Source organism: Notothenia rossii (assembly GCF_949606895.1).
Source record: "Notothenia rossii genome assembly, chromosome: 7".
NCBI classification, from domain to species: domain Eukaryota; kingdom Metazoa; phylum Chordata; class Actinopteri; order Perciformes; family Nototheniidae; genus Notothenia; species Notothenia rossii.
In genome coordinates this window covers 82,581,627-82,600,888 of record NC_136905.1, presented here as the reverse complement: position 1 = coordinate 82,600,888, position 19,262 = coordinate 82,581,627, and the positions used below count along the sequence as shown (strand labels likewise).

Here is a 19,262-nt window from a genome sequence, read left to right as displayed (position 1 = left end):
GCCGCAGCGTCGAAAAATGGGAAAAAGGCGGGGCTTATAGTCCGAAAATTACGGTACTTTTTGTTATCCATTAACCTGCCCATTATTTTCTAGATGAATTGTTTAGTCTTAAAAATATCAGAAAATAGTAAAAGTCCATAGGTCTATAGTAATGTCTTGTTGTCAGTTTATAATCCACATATATTTAGTTCATGTGATCTAAAAATGTGATTTGAGAAGCTGAAACATTTAGTTTGCATTGTTTACATAAAACAAATGTTGTTGATTAGTCATTGCAGCTCTACTCGTACCATATCTGAATTCTGTAAATCACATGACCATCAGCTTCGTGGTGTAACTGTTCAGCGTTAAAGTAAACAAACTGTGATGTACTTCAGGGGGACCCCCAGTACCTCCTATACTACCACCTTTACTTTGTGAAATACTGAGTCCTACCTCACAGGATGTGATCACATGATGCAGGGACACTCCCACCTGCAGCTCTTCATACTTTATGAGTCTCTGCAGTCCCTGTCAGACATCATGGATGTGATCATCTTTAAACACAGCTTCCTCACAGTGTCCATCTTTTTACTGTGGACTACAGGTAATACTGTCCACTGCTTTACTCATCAATATCAGCTAATGTCCATGTGTTATGCTAATTAAGGTGTTGTAGTTCATTAAGGTGCTGTTTTTGTCGACACTCAGGTCTAACTGATGGAAGCGATGTCACCCAGACTGACATGCTGTGGGAAACACAGGGAAAGAGTGCAACCATGAACTGCACACACACAAAGGATGCTAACTACTTCCAGATGTACTGGTACAGACAGCTGCCAGGAGAAACTATGGAGCTAATCGTGTTCACACAATTGGGGATCAAGGATCATGATTTTGGAGAAGTCACCAAAGACAAGTTCTCAGCCACAAAGCCTGACGCTGAGAGCGGGACGTTCACAGTGAAGGAGCTGCAGCCAGGAGACAAAGGCTTGTACTTCTGTGCTGTGAGTAAACACAGTGACACACACACAGGAGGAGGCTGAACAAAAACCCCAGATACTTGTCTGTTAGTGATTCGATGTGTCTGCTGTCCTGTAGGGGGACCTCCAGTTTAATCACAGAATCATTCAGTTCAGAGACGCTCCCAGGAGTTCATCTCTCTGTTGTAACCTCACACCTCCATCACACAAACTGACTATAACACTGATCACAGCTGCTCTGATTAAACTAACCCTAACCCTAAACTGGAGGTTCTGGAGGTTCTGGAGGTTCTGGAGGTTACGACTCAAACACAGAGCTCATGTGTTGATGGTTCTGACAGTAGAGCAGAGACTCACTGGTGGTTCTGGAACATGTGGTTTTGTGTTTGACCCTCACAGGTGTATTGGTGAGAGTGATGTGATCCAGTCCTCTTTGCTTTAAACACTGTAGTCACACAAAGGACGTGAGCTATATCCAAATGTTTTAATGTGGGCTTCAACCGACGATTACTTTTTGTTATGCATTAAACTGCCCATTATTTTCTAGAGGAAATTGTTTAGTCTTCAAAATGTCAGGAAATAGTAAAAGTCCATAAGTCCATAGTAATGTCTTGTTGTCAGTTTATAACCCACACATATTTACTTTATGTGATCTAAAAATTAGATTTGTGGCTAAAACATCTAATTTACATTATTTACATACAAAAATGTTTTGTTGATTAGTCATTGCAGCTCTACTCGTACCATATCTGAATTCTGTAAATCACATGACCATCAGCTTCGTGGTGTAACTGTTCAGCGTTAAAGTAAACAAACTGTGATGTACTTCAGGGGGACCCCCAGTACCTCCTATACTACCACCTTTACTTTGTGAAATACTAAGTCCTACCTCACAGGATGTGATCACATGATGCAGGGACACTCCCACCTGCAGCTCTTCATACTTTATGAGTCTCTGCAGTCCCTGACAGACATCATGGATGTGATCATCTCTAAACACAGCTTCCTCACAGTGTCCATCTTTTTACTGTGGACTACAGGTAATACTGTGCACTGCTTTACTCATCAATATCAGCTAATGTCCATGTGTTATGCTAATTAAGGTGTTGTAGATCACTAAGGTGCTGTTTTTGTCGACACTCAGGTCTAACTGATGGAAGCGATGTCACCCAGACTGACATGCTGTGGGAAACACAGGGAAAGAGTGCAACCATGAACTGCACACACACAAAGGGTGTTGGCTATTTCCAGATGTACTGGTACAGACAGCTGCCAGGAGAAACTATGGAGCTAATCGTGTTCACAACACCAATGAACAATGATAATCCTGATTTTGGAGAAGTCACCAAAGACAAGTTCTCAGCCACAAAGCCTGACGCTGAGAGCGGGACGTTCACAGTGAAGGATCTGCAGCCAGGAGACAAAGGCTTGTACTTCTGTGCTGTGAGTCAACACAGTGACACACACACAGGAGGAGGCTGAACAAAAACCCCAGATACTTGTCTGTTAGTGATTCTATGTGTCTGCTGTCCTGTAGGGGGACCTCCAGTTTAATCACAGAATCATTCAGTTCAGAGACGCTCCCAGCTGTTCATCTCTCTGTTGTAACCTCACACCTCCATTACACACACTGACTATATCACTGATCACAGCTGCTCTGATTAAACTAACCCTAACCCTGGACTGGAGGCTCTGGAGGTTCTGGATGTTACGACTCAAACACAGAGCTTATGTGTTGATGGTTCTGACAGTAGAGCAGAGACTCACTGGTGGTTCTGGAACATGTGGTTTTGTGTTTGACCCTCACAGGTGTATTGGTGGGAGTGATGTGATCCAGTCCTCTTTGCTTTAAACACTGCAGTCACACAAAGGACGTGAGCTATATCCAAATGTTTTAATGTGGGCTTCAACCGACGATTACTTTTTGTTATCCATTAAACTGCCCATTATTTTCGAGAGGAAATTGTTTAGTCTTCAAAATGTCAGGAAATAGTAAAAGTCCATAAGTCCATAGTAATGTCTTGTTGTCAGTTTATAACCCACACATATTTACTTTATGTGATCTAAGAATTAGATTTGTGGCTAAAACATCTAATTTACATTATTTACATACAAGAATGTTTTGTTGATTAGTCATTGCAGCTCTACTCGTACCATATCTGAATTCTGTAAATCACATGACCATCAGCTTCGTGGTGTAACTGTTCAGCGTTAAAGTAAACAAACTGTGATGTACTTCAGGGTGACCCCCAGTACCTCCTATACTACCACCTTTACTTTGTGAAATACTGAGTCCTACCTCACAGGATGTGATCACATGATGCAGGGACACTCCCCCCTGCAGCTCTTCATACTTTATGAGTCTCTGTAGTCCCTGTCAGACATCATGGACGTGATCATCTTTAAACACAGCTTCCTCACAGTGTCCATCTTTTTACTGTGGACTACAGGTAATACTGTGCACTGCTTTACTCATCAATATCAGCTAATGTCCATGTGTTATGCTCATTAAGGTGTTGTAGTTCACTAAGGTGCTGTTTTTGTCGACACACAGGTCTAACTGATGGAAGCGATGTCACCCAGACTGACATCCTGTGGGAAACACAGGGAAAGAGTGCAACCATGAACTGCACACACACAAAGGATGCTAACTACTTCCAGATGTACTGGTACAGACAGCTGCCAGGAGAAACTATGGAGCTAATCGTGTTCACAACACCAATGAACATAGATAATCCTGATTTTGGAGAAGTCAGCAAAGACAAGTTCTCAGCCACAAAGCCTGACGCTGAGAGCGGGACGTTCACAGTGAAGGATCTGCAGCCAGGAGACAAAGGCTTGTACTTCTGTGCTGTGAGTAAACACAGTGACACACACACAGGAGGAGGCTGAACAAAAACCCCAGATACTTGTCTGTTAGTGATTCTATGTGTCTGCTGTCCTGTAGGGGGACCTCCAGTTTAATCACAGAATCATTCAGTTCAGAGACGCTCCCAGCTGTTCATCTCTCTGTTGTAACCTCACACCTCCATCACACACACTGACTATAACACTGATCACAGCTGCTCTGATTAAACTAACCCTAACCCTGGACTGGAGGTTCTGGAGGTTCTGGAGGTTCTGGATGTTACGACTCAAACACAGAGCTCATGTGTTGATGGTTCTGACAGTAGAGCAGAGACTCACTGGTGGTTCTGGAACATGTGGTTTTGTGTTTGACCCTCACAGGTGTATTGGTGGGAGTGATGTGATCCAGTCCTCTTTGCTTTAAACACTGCAGTCACACAAAGGACGTGAGCTATATCCAAATGTTTTAATGTGGGCTTCATTCGACGATTACTTTTTGTTATCCATTAACCTGCCCATTATTTTCTAGATGAATTGTTTAGTCTTAAAAATATCAGAAAATAGTAAAAGTCCATAGGTCTATAGCAGGCCTATTCAACTAGCGGCCCACGGGCCGAATCAGGCCCTTCAGAACTTTTTTCTGGCCCACAAGAGGTTGCCTGCAAATCGAAATGGCATATGTGTAATAGCATAAATAACACTAATGTCTGATCACACTAAATCCGACGATGTGGCGAAAACGCTGGTTTTTCCATTCATTTGAATTATTTTGAATCCGTTATTTTGCCTGCCGCGCTCTGTTCATTAAAAAAAAGAAACGCACTGTGTCCGCACTTGTCATTGGCTCAGTCAAACTCACGTTACACACTAGGTTCACGGGCCAGCGAGTAACAGCTTCAAGATGTCTCTCTCCAAGCCCAAGCAACGTAAAGTTGATTCGGAAAATCGCCAATTCAAGAATGAATGGAATGACAAATATGTATTTACTTTACCAGCCGCAACAAGTAATAAACCGGTGTGTTTATTGTGCAACAAAAGTATATCCGTGATGAAAGAATACAACGTAAAGCGACACTACAATTCAAAATCACGGCTCGTTTTCTGCCAGTTTTCCCGTGGGCTCAGAGGAACGGAGAAGGAAAGTACAGGGACTGCTAGCATCATTTGAACGGAGTCAAGTGGCTTTTAGTCGCTTTTGCACGGAACAAGAGAGAGTTACGATAGCATCCCTGCGAGTAGCCTGGACACTAGCCAGACAGAAGAGGCCCTTTACCGACACGGAGACCGTTAAAGAGTGCCTGCTTGCTGTCATCGATGAAGTGGTTATTGACCAAAAAGTAAAAGACAGCGTCACTTCAGCCATTAAAAAAGTACCTCTCTCAGACACAACAACACTTCGCAGAGTGGAACTACTTGCAAAGGATGTGTCGGGGAAGCTTTTGGAAAACCTTCGAAAAGCAGAGTTTATATCAATCGCTGTGGACGAATCAACTGACTGTACTGACCTGGCCCAGCTGTGCATCTATGTGAGGTTTTTCGATGGAGTTCGCTTTAGGGAAGAACTTCTGGGGCTTATTCCGTTGGAGGGACACACTACAGGTGAGGTTATCTTTCAAAAGATAGTCTCGTTTTTTAACGAACGTCAACTGGATTTAAAAAAAGTGTGCCTGTTGGTCACTGATGGCGCTCCAGCTATGATCGGCAGAGTGCAGGGGCTGGTGGCACGTCTATCTGCCATAGCCCCACAAATGCAGTATTTACACTGTATTATTCATCAATCTGTGTTGTGTGCAAAGCTCTTTGAAAAACACCATGGACACTGTCATGAACATTGTGAATTTCATTCGCTCAGCCTCCAGCCTACAACACCGCCTGTTCCGTCAGCTGCTTGCTGACACGTTTGCTGGACACACGGACTTACTCGTCCATAACGATGTCCGATGGCTCAGCAAAGGAAAGGTCCTGGATCGTTTCTGTGAACTCCGCCAGGAGATTGTGTCTTTCCTTCGCACGAGTAAGCACAAACGAGCTACAAACCTCTTGGAGCGCATGTTAGATGAACAGTTTATGGCAAATGTTTACTTTCTGTGTGACATTTTTGGACACTTGAACACTTTGAATTGCAAACTTCAGGGTCGTGAAAAGTCTATCGCTGATTTGGTTGTAAGACTTTGTGCCTTCAAGACAAAGCTAACGATCTTCAAAACAGACCTAATGACGACAACTGCTGCAATTCCCAAAACTCTGTGAATTTATGACCACATCACCTGGAGCAAACATAACGCCAGTCATGACAGACTTCATGACAAAATTGACTGATAACTTTACTGACAGATTCCAAGGCTTCAGCATTCCAATTGAGGCATTGCAGTTTGCCCGTGACCCGTTTTCCATCAAGCCTGATGCAGACTTCTGTGTAAAAGTAAAAGAGGTCATACTGTATCTTGCATTGATGAGAGCCTCTTTCAGATGTAGCTGGTTGATGTGCAGTCTTCCTTTGCTTTAAAACAGCTCCTGCAGTCTGAGGGTGTAGTGGACTTTTGGTCTAACCATGTTAGCCAGTATCAGTACCCCACAATGAGGAAGGTGGCCTTGCTTACAGTATACTGACAATGTTTGGATCTACCTATACTTGTGAGTGAAGCTTTTCTCATATGAATGCCATCAAAACAAGGGCACGTTGCTCCATGACCAATGAAAAGTTGCATGAGTGTCTCAGGATTGCTCTTACCACTTATGAGCCAAACTATGCTGAAATAGCTAAATCAAGGCAGTGTAATTTCTCTCACTGACTCAAACAGGCTAAACATGACAGAAGTCTGATGCATGGTATGTATGCAGATCTGTTTTTATGGTCATTCACTTTATGGTCATTCAAACAAGCCTACTTACTGTTTCGAAAATTGTAAAAATGTTTCCAACATATGAATGTTATTGTGAATCTGATGGTTATTGTTTTACTATGTTCTATTTGCATTTAGTATTACATTTCATGGACTTGTGTTGTCTTCAATGCACCTTATGTATGCTTGGAAGTGTTGAGGATATTATACACAGGGCTACTTACTGTTAATGTGATGAATACTGTTATTAGTGAACATGGAACTGTTGGGGGAAAAAACCTCATGTCTCCTTAGTTTTAAAGATGCAACATTTTGCACTTTTGTGTCAAGTCTTGTAACCGAAGCTTTCCTACTTTTTTATGGACTGGTTGCTTTCTGTAATGATTTATGTTGATACAATTAAAGTAAAAAAAAGGGATGCACTTGACTAGTTCATTTAATGTATTAGTATCGATTAACACTATGTAAGCAAGAGTTATTTGTAGTGATTCCTTGACAAAGTATTGTGTGGCCCACAAACCCCCTGTGATTTTCCTATTTGGCCCACTTGCTAATGAAGTTGAATAGCCATGGTCTATAGTAATGTCTTGTTGTCAGTTTATAATCCACATATATTTAGTTCATGTGATCTAAAAATGTGATTTGTGAAGCAGAAACATCTAGTTTGCATTGTTTACATAAAACAAATGTTGTTGATTAGTCATTGCAGCTCTACTCGTACTATATCTGAATTCTGTAAATCACATGAACATCAGCTTCGTGGTGTAACTGTTCAGCGTTAAAGTAAATAAACTGTGATGTACTTCAGGGGGACCCCCAGTACCTCCTATACTACCACCTTTACTTTGTGAAATACTGAGTCCTACCTCACAGGATGTGATCACATGATGCAGGGACACTCCCACCTGCAGCTCTTCATACTTTATGAGTCTCTGCAGTCCCTGTCAGACATCATGGATGTGATCATCTCTAAACACAGCTTTCTCACAGTGTCCATCTTTTTACTGTGGACTACAGGTAATTTACAATAAAAATCGACTGTGGACTGGTTTGTAAATATACATTATCATCAACCAATGTTCTTGTGTTTGCTGTTTTTATCATTTATAATGATATTGACGTGATATAAGGAGGATCACCCACTGAAGGTTATTATAGTATATTTTCTTGTTTCACTCAGGTCTAACTGATGGAAGCGATGTCACCCAGACTGACATGCTGTGGGAAACACAGGGAAAGAGTGCAACCATGAACTGCACACACACAAAGGGTACTAGCTACTTCCAGATGTACTGGTACAGACAGCTGCCAGGAGAAACTATGGAGCTAATCGTGTTCACAACACCAATGAACAATGATAATCCTGATTTTGGAGAAGTCATCAAAGACAAGTTCTCAGCCACAAAGCCTGACGCTGAGAGCGGGACGTTCACAGTGAAGGATCTGCAGCCAGGAGACAAAGGCTTGTACTTCTGTGCTGTCAGTGAACACAGTGACACACACACAGGAGGAGGCTGAACAAAAACCCCAGATACTTGTCTGTTAGTGATTCTATGTGTCTGCTGTCCTGTAGGGGGACCTCCAGTTTAATCACAGAATCATTCAGTTCAGAGACGCTCCCAGCTGTTCATCTCTCTGTTGTAACCTCACACCTCCATCACACACACTGACTATAACACTGATCACAGCTGCTCTGACTAAACTAACCCTAACCCTGGACTGGAGGCTCTGGAGGTTCTGGAGGTTCTGGAGGTTCTGGAGGTTACGACTCAAATACAGAGCTCATGTGTTGATGGTTCTGACAGTAGAGCAGAGACTCACTGGTGGTTCTGGAACATGTGGTTTTGTGTTTGACCCTCACAGGTGTATTGGTGGGAGTGATGTGATCCAGTCCTCTTTGCTTTAAACACTGCTCTCACACAAAGGACGTGAGCTATATCCAAATGTTTTAATGTGGGCTTCAACCGACGATTACTTTTTGTTATGCATTAAACTGCCCATTATTTTCTAGATGAAATTGTTTAGTCTTCAAAATGTCAGGAAATAGTAAAAGTCCATAAGTCCATAGTAATGTCTTGTTGTCAGTTTATAACCCACACATATTTAGTTCATGTGATCTAAGAATTAGATTTGTGGCTAAAACATCTAATTTACATTATTTACATAAAACACATGTTGTTGATTAGTCATTGCAGCTCTACTGGTACCATATCTGAATTCTGTAAATCACATGACCATCAGCTTCGTGGTGTAACTGTTCAGCGTTAAAGTAAACAAACTGTGATGTACTTCAGGGGGACCCCCAGTACCTCCTATACTACCACCTTTACTTTGTGAAATACTGAGTCCTACCTCACAGGATGTGATCACATGATGCAGGGACACTCCCCCCTGCAGCTCTTCATACTTTATGAGTCTCTGCAGTCCCTGTCAGACATCATGGATGTGATCATCTTTAAACACAGCTTCCTCACAGTGTCCATCTTTTTACTGTGGACTACAGGTAATACTGTGCACTGCTTTACTCATCAATATCAGCTAATGTCCATGTGTTATGCTAATTAAGGTGTTGTAGTTCATTAAGGTGCTGTTTTTGTCGACACTCAGGTCTAACCGATGGAAGCGATGTCACCCAGACTGACATGCTGTGGGAAACACAGGGAAAGAGTGCAACCATGAACTGCAGACACAAAAAGGATGCTACCTACAACCAGATGTACTGGTACAGACAGCTGCCAGGAGAAACTATGGAGCTAATCGTGTACACACAATCAGGGATCAAGGATCATGATTTTGGAGAAGTCACCAAAGACAAGTTCTCAGCCACAAAGCCTGACGCAGAGAGCGGGACGTTCACAGTGAAGGATCTGCAGCCAGGAGACAAAGGCTTGTACTTCTGTGCTGTGAGTAAACACAGTGACACACACACAGGAGGAGGCTGAACAAAAACCCCTCTGTTGGTGTCACATGAATAAAAGAGATCAGTGAGTTCAATCATCTGCAGGTGGAGCTCGACACTGCAGACTGGTTTTTAGTATGCAGTGTCATTAGTGACTTGTTGTCAAAGTGAATGAGAAATCACAGGCAATACATAGACATTGTTCTCCATGCTGCTGAGCATGTTCCTGGATGTTTGTAGAATTTCATTCAGTTCAGAGCTTATTTTTTATCATCATGTGAACAGTGACATTTATAGACATATACTTGTCAATTGAGTTTTTTGTGTTAAATTGTTTTTAATTTGCCTTTGTGACTCCTTTCCTCTCACCTGTCGTGTGTTTTGTGACTGAGTTTAGAATATAGACCATCGCCTCCGTGTTTAATGTCAAAGTTATGTGAAGTGCACCTCGGAACAAGAGCACAAGGAAAATGTTAGTTGTTAATATAATATTTAAACTTTATGTTTGACTACTAACTAATGTTTGAGCTAGAGAGCAGGACTTTTACATGTTGACATATAAATGTATGTCCATTACATTCACGACGGGGGGATATTGATGGATCAACAACAGCGAAGAGTAAGATGGAAGGTGTGGCAGGACACCCTGAGGTTTTTCTGAAGTGGGTGATCCAGATTAATGAAGAGATTTAGCATTCAGAGGAAGTTTTAAAGTAAAGAAGTGGCTGTAAAGGAGATGCAGCGAGCTCACCTGCAGACATACTGTTCGTACGTCATAAGCATCAGCATTGTTGGTGTGATTCCTCTCGCTGCCAGAGAGACAAAGATTATTCAAGACAATTGTAGACGTATTTCTCGGATCTTCATTCATTTAATAGTATTACCATAATTTTCGGACTATAAGGCGCACCTGAAAATAAGCCGCAGCAGCTAAATTGAATGATGTGTACATATATAAGCCGCACTGGACTATAAGCCGCAGGTGTTTTAATATTTAATTACCATATGTAAGGGTTCGTGCACAGAGGGGATTGTCGGGAAAGAGATGGCTGTTTGAGGAAGCTCCCATTTATTAACATTTCAACAAACAAGTTGCATATTTGCATAACGTATTCAAGTGTTAGCATTTAGTGCAATAGTAGCTACAGAACATGTGCTGTGTAAACTGTACTGTATCACATAGCGTTTCAGACACACACACTTTTCAACTTTCAAACTTAAACGGTGCGCTCCCAGCGCACGTACCGGCAGTGATCTACAGCAGTGGTTTTCAACCAGTGGTACGGGGACAAACTGTCTCGCTCTCGTAATGTCTGTCTGTCTTGCTCTCGTTCTGTCTCTCGTACCACTCTCGGTTCCACTTTTACTTTTGCGCGCTACCTGTCTCACTATTTTTCGGCTTCCAGCTTTTCCTGCTGGAGCCCGCCGCTTAAAGGTGGGGGGCGCGGACCGGTCATAGAGCCTATAGAGTTAAAGGTGGTGGACTGTAACCTGTAAAATCCATAGATTTAGGAGGTCCCCTAGTGGCCGTTAGCTGTAAAAATCCATAGATTAGCCGCACCGTTATATAAGCCGCAGCGTCGAAAAATGGGAAAAAAGGCGCGGCTTATAGTCCGAAAATTACGGTATTTATCTTTTGCATTTTATTTATCTATTAATTCCTTTCTGATCAATTATTTTCAATCTTTGGTTTGTAAAACACCATTTCTTTTTGTATTGATGATGTCAGCTCTCATCGTCACCGTTTGTCTGCTCTGTGCTGCAGGTTTTATACATTATACATATCTTTCAATTAGTTATGTCAGAAAAGTCTTTACGCTTGTCCTGTCAGAAAAGTCTTTACGCTTGTCCTCTGCTGTTCACTCTGAATCCATTGCTTCATGGTTTGGTGGTATCATTTTATTCTTTAACCGATTAAATAATCATTGAGCTGATAAAATGTCAGAAAACAATGAAAATAATCATCTGTCAATCCGCAGAGCCCAAAGGGACACTTGTTCTCTGCTGGTTTTCAAAGCAAACTTGTTAGAAAAAATATCACTCGTCACCGGCTTGATCTTCAATATCAGGATCCATGTATTTATTATCCTTGCAAGATTGGAAATAGTCATCCCACACAGGGCTGCGCGGGACAAATAGTTCCCAGAACAGTGTCTTTCAGATGCTTATATACAAGAGAGGGAGTTACAGTCAACAAGATGGAAGAATACTGGTTCAAAGCAGTATGCTGACATTAGTAAAGATTAGCTAAGGCCTGCGTAACGAATAAACATGACAGTCATATATCTCTCTCTCTAGAGCACATGAGTCAAACTCAAGGCCCGGGGGCCAAATCAGGCCCTTGGTGGATTTAATTTCGGTCCGCAGGATAATTTCTAATTCCTATTAGATCTGGCCCTCCGGTATATTACACGCACACCTTCACTCCATCCTGAGGGTCTCCTCAGCTCAGAGCCTGAGCCCAAACATTGATGACCTTGCACCCAAGATGAGATGCCAAGTATCTGAACTAGCATCACAGAGCAGCACACTGAGTTTAATGGATGTTTCCTTCTGCACTTTCTCTCTCACGACAACAGGGCATGTTTGGTTTCTCTTTGAGGGAAATAGTTTTGTTGAAGCTGTTGTTGGCCTGTGGGAAAATGTAATCATAAGAAATGACTCTGGAAAAACTGCAGATAGAGCCATAAGAAATGAATGAACTGATTATTTAATGTTTAATGTTGTTTTTATAGGCAATCATTGAAGCTTTGTTAGTTCCAGGTTTAATATGTGCAATAAGTTCATTTCAATAAGTTCTGCAATAAACATTGAACCAGTCCGGCCCTCCACTAGTACCCATTTTTTTATTTTGGCCCACTGTGTATTTGAGTTAGACACCCCTGCTATAGGGGCTGTGTCATCATGCCAGTCTTAGGAACATAGCTATCATAACTTCAACACAGTGTCTCATGAGCGTCATCCATGTAGTCATACATCCGGCTACGTACACAGCTACGTAGGGCCTCTGTTATCATGTGCTACTCTGAATATGTTTTGTTGGAAAAATACTGAATGTTCCTTCTATATCAGACCAATTATTAGAAAAAATAAAAGCAGTCTTGAGATTCCAGAAGCGGGAACCAGTACATGATTTTTTTCGTCTTGATAAGTTGTATTGCCATCTACATTATATATTCAAGATGAACGTGTCACATGTCTGTCTCCTCCCCTCTAAGTTGACTCTGGTTGTCTTCAGTCAGTCTGAGAGAGGAGGGTGAAGACATCATGATCAGAGACATCCTCAGCATCTCCCTGCTGCTGCTCCTGCTCTCCTGTACGGTTCTATGCAAACTCTTTGCTGGAGGTTTAATCTTTTGTAAACATTTCTGTGTTCCTAAAGCTTTTCTCTTAAAATGCAGGTCCTTCACTGAGCAGGGAAGTCTCGCAGGATCCATCATCGATATTAGGAAGTCCTGACACTCGAGCAAAAATCAGCTGCAGCCATTCAATCAGTTTATATAATATGATCCTGTGGTACCAGCAGCCGACGGGCCACTCACACCTCAACCTCATTGGATATGTTTATGCTACTATTCCATCCATTGAGGATGCATTCAAAGGGCATTTCGAAGTGAGTGGAGACGGCTCAGTGAAGTCTGAACTCCATGTGCTGAAGCTCAGACAGCCAGAAGACAGCGCCATGTATTTCTGTGCAGCTAGTCGACACAGTGACTCAGAGTCGCTCTCGCTGCGGCAAAAACCCTCTCTGATAATCAGCCTCATGAAATCACTCTGATGAACGACACACCTGCATCACACTGTGGCAGGAAGTCACCACGATACCATCAGCATACCAGTGGAAACCAACAATATGACACTAGGTATTCTCTCATTGATTAAACTGCCAATTATTTCATTTAGTAAAACATTTAGATTCCTGATCCTTAAAGTCCAAGGGGAAGTCTTTAGATGCCTTGTTCTGTCAGTCCAAAATAGAGGTGCAAATTGCTATACGCTGAGTGACAACTTTGGAGGGAGTGGTAATTTATGCATTAGTATTATTTGATGGAATATATTTAGACTGGGCATCTCTGCAGCATTACAAAACTTTATTCAAAATGCCATTTTGCCTATAACAAACTATTTAAAGATGTGAATACAGCTGCAGATTCGTTGCTTTGTTGATTGATTTATCCACTGCAGACTTGGGACAGCCCATAACGTCGACCCCTCCTACTTCCTTTTCACATCCATAACTAAGTTCAGTCAGCATTTTAGTTTTGATTTCATCTGCGTTAGGATCATGGTTAGACTCCTTGTACTTTTAGCAGCTTTGCCGTTCTGCTTAACAGGTAATGTTAAACTAACTCGTAAAAGTTTATCTCAAAAGTTGTTGGTTTAAAAGGTTTCTCGAGAACTTGCCCTGGTTGCTGTGTTTTTGTTTTAATTAAGTCTGATAACTATGTGACTCCTCTACCTCCTCTGTCTCTCAACGTCATGTTTTGCAGTCATACTCTTGTTTCCTCTTTATTTGTACCATAAATAACTAAATAAAAATGTGTTTCAGAACCGTCAGAGAACAGCGTTCATCAGAATCCCACGGCGCTGATCAAACACCTTGGAGAAGACGTCCTGATAACGTGCAGCCATTCAAGCACACGCTTTGATCAGATCCAGTGGTATAAACAGTCTGCTGGGGGAAATGACATGGTGCTACTCGGCTATGTACGATTCACTGATCCAACTGTTGAAGCTCAATTTAAAGGCACTTATAACGTGAGTGGTGATGGGCAAAGTCTGGCACATCTTCATATTCCAAAGACACGTCGATCTGAGGACAGCGCAGTTTATTTCTGTGCTGCCAGCGAAGCACAGTGCTGCACATACTCTGCGTCTTCAACAAAAACTCCCTGTAATGCAGCCGGATACACGATGTGGAATTACCACATGAATAAGGAATACACCACATAGTGAGTGACTGATATCAGACAGCTGGCTCACTATAAGGCAGTCGGACAGAGGGAAAGACAAGGAAAACTTTTTTTATTTTTAGTAAGACATACATTTTTAAATATATTATTTTAAGGTTTTTGGAGAGTGCTGTGTATTTTTATGCTGTCAGCAAACTGGTTGACATTACATTTGAATGTTTCTGTCACTCCAGTAGGTGGCGCTGTAGCTCCAGAAATACTCTCTTGTGAAACGCATGAAGCAGTATGAAATATAAAGCAGCTAGGGAATATATGAAAGGGGGATGTTGATAAAGAGTCGACAGCATCAGAGCCACGCAGTGCGTTCACTCAGAGGACAAGATGCCAACATTATTCTTTTTATCCTGGCTCATTGGTAAAATATTTAACCATTCAGAAATAACACTATCTATAGATCCTGCATTGATTTGATGATTTCTTTCTTTTTTTAGGCATTTGTGTGGGTCTTGATGTGCGTCAGTCTCCCTCTCTTATCAAAAGACCTGGAGACAGAGTGCAGATCTCCTGCAGCCACGATAAAACGGACTACACATTGATGCTCTGGTACCAGCGCTCACCTGGAGACACAGCTCTGAAACTCATCGGGTATTTCAATTACCAAGCTGTCACAATGGAGGAGCCATTTGAAGAACATTTCAATATCTCTGGAGATTTGAGTGGAGTAAAGAATGGCTCTCTTACAGTCCGAAAGACTGGAGTTGAGCACGGTGCAGTTTACTTCTGTGCAGCCAGCAAAGCACAGTGACTGTAGCTTCCTTCTCCTTAATACAAAAACTTCCAACCCTCATCAGTAGTTATGGTTGTCAATGACACATTCAACAGTCCCCTCCCAGTCAGCTGCATTCATCACTTCCCTTTCCTCTTCAAACCTCACTCACTCAGTGGAGGCATCTGCAGATCCCCATCACTGACAGTCACACTCAGTGATGTAAGATCCCAGAGACCATATCTAAAATTCATCATAGTCAGCCTAACAAGTCATAATGATCGGCTTTCTCCTCTTCTGTTGTCTGGCAGGTGAACAAATATAACCAGCATGGGTTGAATCATGGGTTTCTCATTATCTATGATTTTGTAACAATGTTTGTTTTTTGTTCTTTATCCAGGTGTTAGTCTGGGTCTTGATGTGCGTCAGTCTCCCTCTGAGCTCATCAAACCTCCTGGAGACAAAGTGCAGATCTCCTGCAGCCATGATAAAACGGACTACACATTGATTCTCTGGTACCAGCGCTCACCTGGAGACACAGCTCTGAAACTCATCGGGTATTTGTATTACCAAGCTGTCACAATGGAGGAGCCATTTAAAGATGATTTTGTCATCTCTGGAGATTTGGGTGGGAATACAGCAAAGAATGCCTCTCTAATAGTCAACGCTGTGAAACCAGAGCACAGTGCAGTTTACTTCTGTGCAGCCAGCAAAGCACAGTGACTGTAGCTTCCTTCTCCTTAATACAAAAACATCCAACCCTTATCAGTAGTTATGGTTGTCAATGACACATTCAACAGTCCCCTCCCAGTCAGCTGTATTCATCACTTCCCTTTCCTCTTCAAACCTCAATCACTCGGTGGAGGCATCTGCAGACCTCCATCACAGTCAGTGATGTGATGTAAGATCCCAGAGACTTACTTCTAAAATACTTTGTCATAGTCATGGTTTATTTTGACCAAGTCATAATGATCGGCTTTCTCCTCTTCTGTTGTCTGGCAGGTGAACAAATATAACCAGCATGGGTTGAATCATGGGTTTCTCATTATCTATGATTTTGTAACAATGTTTGTTTTATGTTCTTTATCCAGGTGTTAGTCTGGGTCTTGATGTGCGTCAGTCTCCCTCTGAGCTCATCAAATCTCCTGGAGACAAAGTGCAGATCTCCTGCAGCCATGATAAAACGGAGTACAGATTGATGCTCTGGTACCAGCGCTCACCGGGAGACACAGCTCTGAAACTCATCGGGTATTTGTATTTTAAAGATGCCACAATGGAGGAGCCATTTAAAGATGATTTTGTCATGTCTGGAGATCTGACTGGGAATACAGCAAAGAATGCCTCTCTAATAGTCAACGCTGTGAAACCAGAGCACAGTGCAGTTTACTTCTGTGCAGCCAGCAAAGCACAGTGACTGTAGCTTCCTTCTCCTTAATACAAAAACATCAGACCCTTATCAGTAGTTATGGTTGTCAATGACACATTCAACAGTCCCCTCCCAGTCAGCTGTATTCATCACTTCCCTTTCCTCTTCAAACCTCAATCACTCAGTGGAGGCATCTGCAGACCTCCATCACACTCAGTGATGTAAGATCCTAGAGACCATATCTAAAATTCATCATAGTCAGCCTAACAAGTCATAATGATCGGCTTTCTCCTCTTCTGTTGTCTGGCAGGTGAACAAATATAACCAGCATGGGTTGAATCATGGTTTTTTTTCTCATTATCTATGATTTTGTAACAATGTTTGTTTTATGTTCTTTATCCAGGTGTTAGTCTGGGTCTTGATGTGCGTCAGTCTCCCTCTGAGCTCATCAAATCTCCTGGAGACAAAGTGCAGATCTCCTGCAGCCATGATAAAACGGACTACAGGGTGATTCTCTGGTACCAGCGCTCACCTGGAGACACAGCTCTGAAACTCATCGGGTATTTGAATTACCAAGCTGTCACAATGGAGGAGCCATTTAAAGAACATTTCAATATCTCTGGAGATTTGAGTGGAGGTTCGGTAAAGAATGGCTCTCTTACAGTCAAAAAGACTGGAGTTGAGCACAGTGCAGTTTACTTCTGTGCAGCCAGCAAAGCACAGTGACTGTAGCTTCCTTCTCCTTAATACAAAAACTTACAACCCTTATCAGAAGTTATGGTTGTCAATGACACATTCAACAGTCCCCTCCCAGTCAGCTGCATTCATCACTTCCCTTTCCTCTTCAAACCTCACTCACTCAGTGGAGGCATCTGCAGACCTCCATCACACTCAGTGATGTAAGATCCCAGAGACCATATCTAAAATTCATCATAGTCAGCCTGACAAGTCATAATGATCGGCTTTCTCCTCTTCTGTTGTCTTGCAGGTGAACAAATATAACCAGCATTGGTTTTGAATCATGGGTTTCTCATTATCTATGATTTTGTAACAATGTTTGTTTTATGTTCTTTATCCAGGTGTTAGTCTGGGTCTTGATGTGCGTCAGTCTCCCTCTGAGCTCATCAAATCTCCTGGAGACAAAGTGCAGATCTCCTGCAGCCATGATAGAACGGACTACAGATTGATGCTCTGGTACCAGCGCTCACCTGGAGACACAGCTCTGAAACTCATCGGGTATTTGAATTATAAAGATGCCACAATGGAGGAGCCATTTAAAGATGATTTTGTCATGTCTGGAGATCTGAGTGGAAATACAGCAAAGAATGCCTCTCTAATAGTCAACGCTGTGAAACCAGAGCACGGTGCAGGTTACTTCTGTGCAGCGAGAGAAGCACGCTGACAGGAATCCCCTCTGAACTTTACAAAAACTCTGAACCATCTTCTTTCATGAGACGTGGAATAAACTGCTCACGGACACACCTGCATTTGTGGTTGTATTTTGGTTTGATGCAATCATTTCAACATCAGCAAATACACTTGTGTTTGTATTTGTTTGGTTTATTACAATTTAACAAGGCAAATACGCAGTAACATAATTTAATATCTGATACAAATGTGTCAAATGCTAAATGTCTTTTAAGGGGGAGGTATGTAGATAAACATAGAAAAATATATCTTACATGAAGCCACTCCTCCTTCCTACATCAGATCTGCTTCCTCATTAAAATGTGACTGAGAGAGAGTAGAGCAGCAGATAATTGTTCATGACCTAACGATCACTGCATTTCATCCATCACTTCAGAGTCATTCAGTCTCTACAAGATGATTACATTTCTCTTTTGCCATTTCCTCACGGGTAACAACTACTTTACTGTAAAATAAGATTTCCTTTACTTTTCAATTTCCCATCTAAAACCACTAATGTGTCCTCCTCTGTTTACTCTGTTTCTCTGGGGGTTCAGGTCCACCAGTCTCCCTCTGCAGTCATCAGAAAGACCGGTGAAGACGTGCAGCTTTTCTGCACTCACGGACAAACCGACTACAGAGTGATGCTGTGGTACCAGCAGCCCCCCCGGCCCGGGACAAGGCTCTGGAACTCATTGGATATGTAGATTACACTACAATAAGCAATGAAGAATTATATAAAAGAGCATTTCGATATCACTGGAGATTTAAGTGGAAACACAGGAAAGAATGGTTCTCTGTTTATAGCGGACCTGAAGGCATCTGAGCACAGTGCAGTGTACTTCTGTGCGCTCGGTATGCACCATGACACACATCTCCTTTCAACTAAACTAAAACTTAGCACCATATTTGATCAGCCGTGGTTTTTATCTGATTCAGAACGATGCTGCTGAGTCCTCACCAACAATAAGAAAGTGGAGAACATAACTCCAGTTCTGAGGTCCTTACACTGGCTTCCTGTCTGTCAAATAATTGATTTCATTTTAAATGCTATTTTATTTCCATGTCTGTCTGTCTGTCTGTCTGTCTGTCTGTCTGTCTGTCTGTCTGTCTGTCTGTCTGTCTGTCTGTCTGTCTGTCTGTCTGTCTGTCTGTCTGTCTGTCTGTCTGTCTGTCTGTCTGTCTGTCTGTCTGTCTGTCTGTCTGTCTGTCTGTCTGTCTGTCTGTCTGTCTGTCTGTCTGTCTGTCTGTCTGTCTGT

General features: G+C 42.2%; 2 long non-coding RNA genes and 2 gene segments (V, D, J or C); all 4 read left to right on the top strand.

The window, feature by feature from the left end:
* The first annotated feature begins 48 nt into the window (after window positions 1–48).
* On the top strand, window positions 49–1,105 carry LOC307046942 (T cell receptor beta variable 10-3-like). The segment is given in 2 exons: window positions 49–586; window positions 691–1,105.
* Window positions 1,106–1,930: 825 nt separating this feature from the next.
* LOC307046947 lies at window positions 1,931–4,320 on the top strand. The gene is made up of 3 exons (XR_013810295.1): window positions 1,931–2,002; window positions 2,107–3,412; window positions 3,517–4,320. It is a non-coding gene; the product is annotated as an uncharacterized lncRNA (long non-coding RNA).
* A 3,280-nt stretch (window positions 4,321–7,600) lies between these two features.
* Window positions 7,601–12,515, top strand: LOC307046943 (T cell receptor beta variable 10-3-like). The segment is given in 3 exons: window positions 7,601–7,669; window positions 7,833–9,155; window positions 9,260–12,515.
* A 2,274-nt stretch (window positions 12,516–14,789) lies between these two features.
* Window positions 14,790–19,037, top strand: LOC307046946. 2 transcript variants are annotated; one of them, XR_013810293.1, is made up of 7 exons: window positions 14,790–14,879; window positions 14,956–15,541; window positions 15,631–16,232; window positions 16,322–16,906; window positions 17,000–17,584; window positions 17,676–18,454; window positions 18,561–19,037. It is a non-coding gene; the product is annotated as an uncharacterized lncRNA (long non-coding RNA). The 2 variants fall into 2 exon arrangements; XR_013810294.1 differs by having other exon boundaries at window positions 17,676–19,037.
* Window positions 19,038–19,262: the final 225 nt, after the last annotated feature.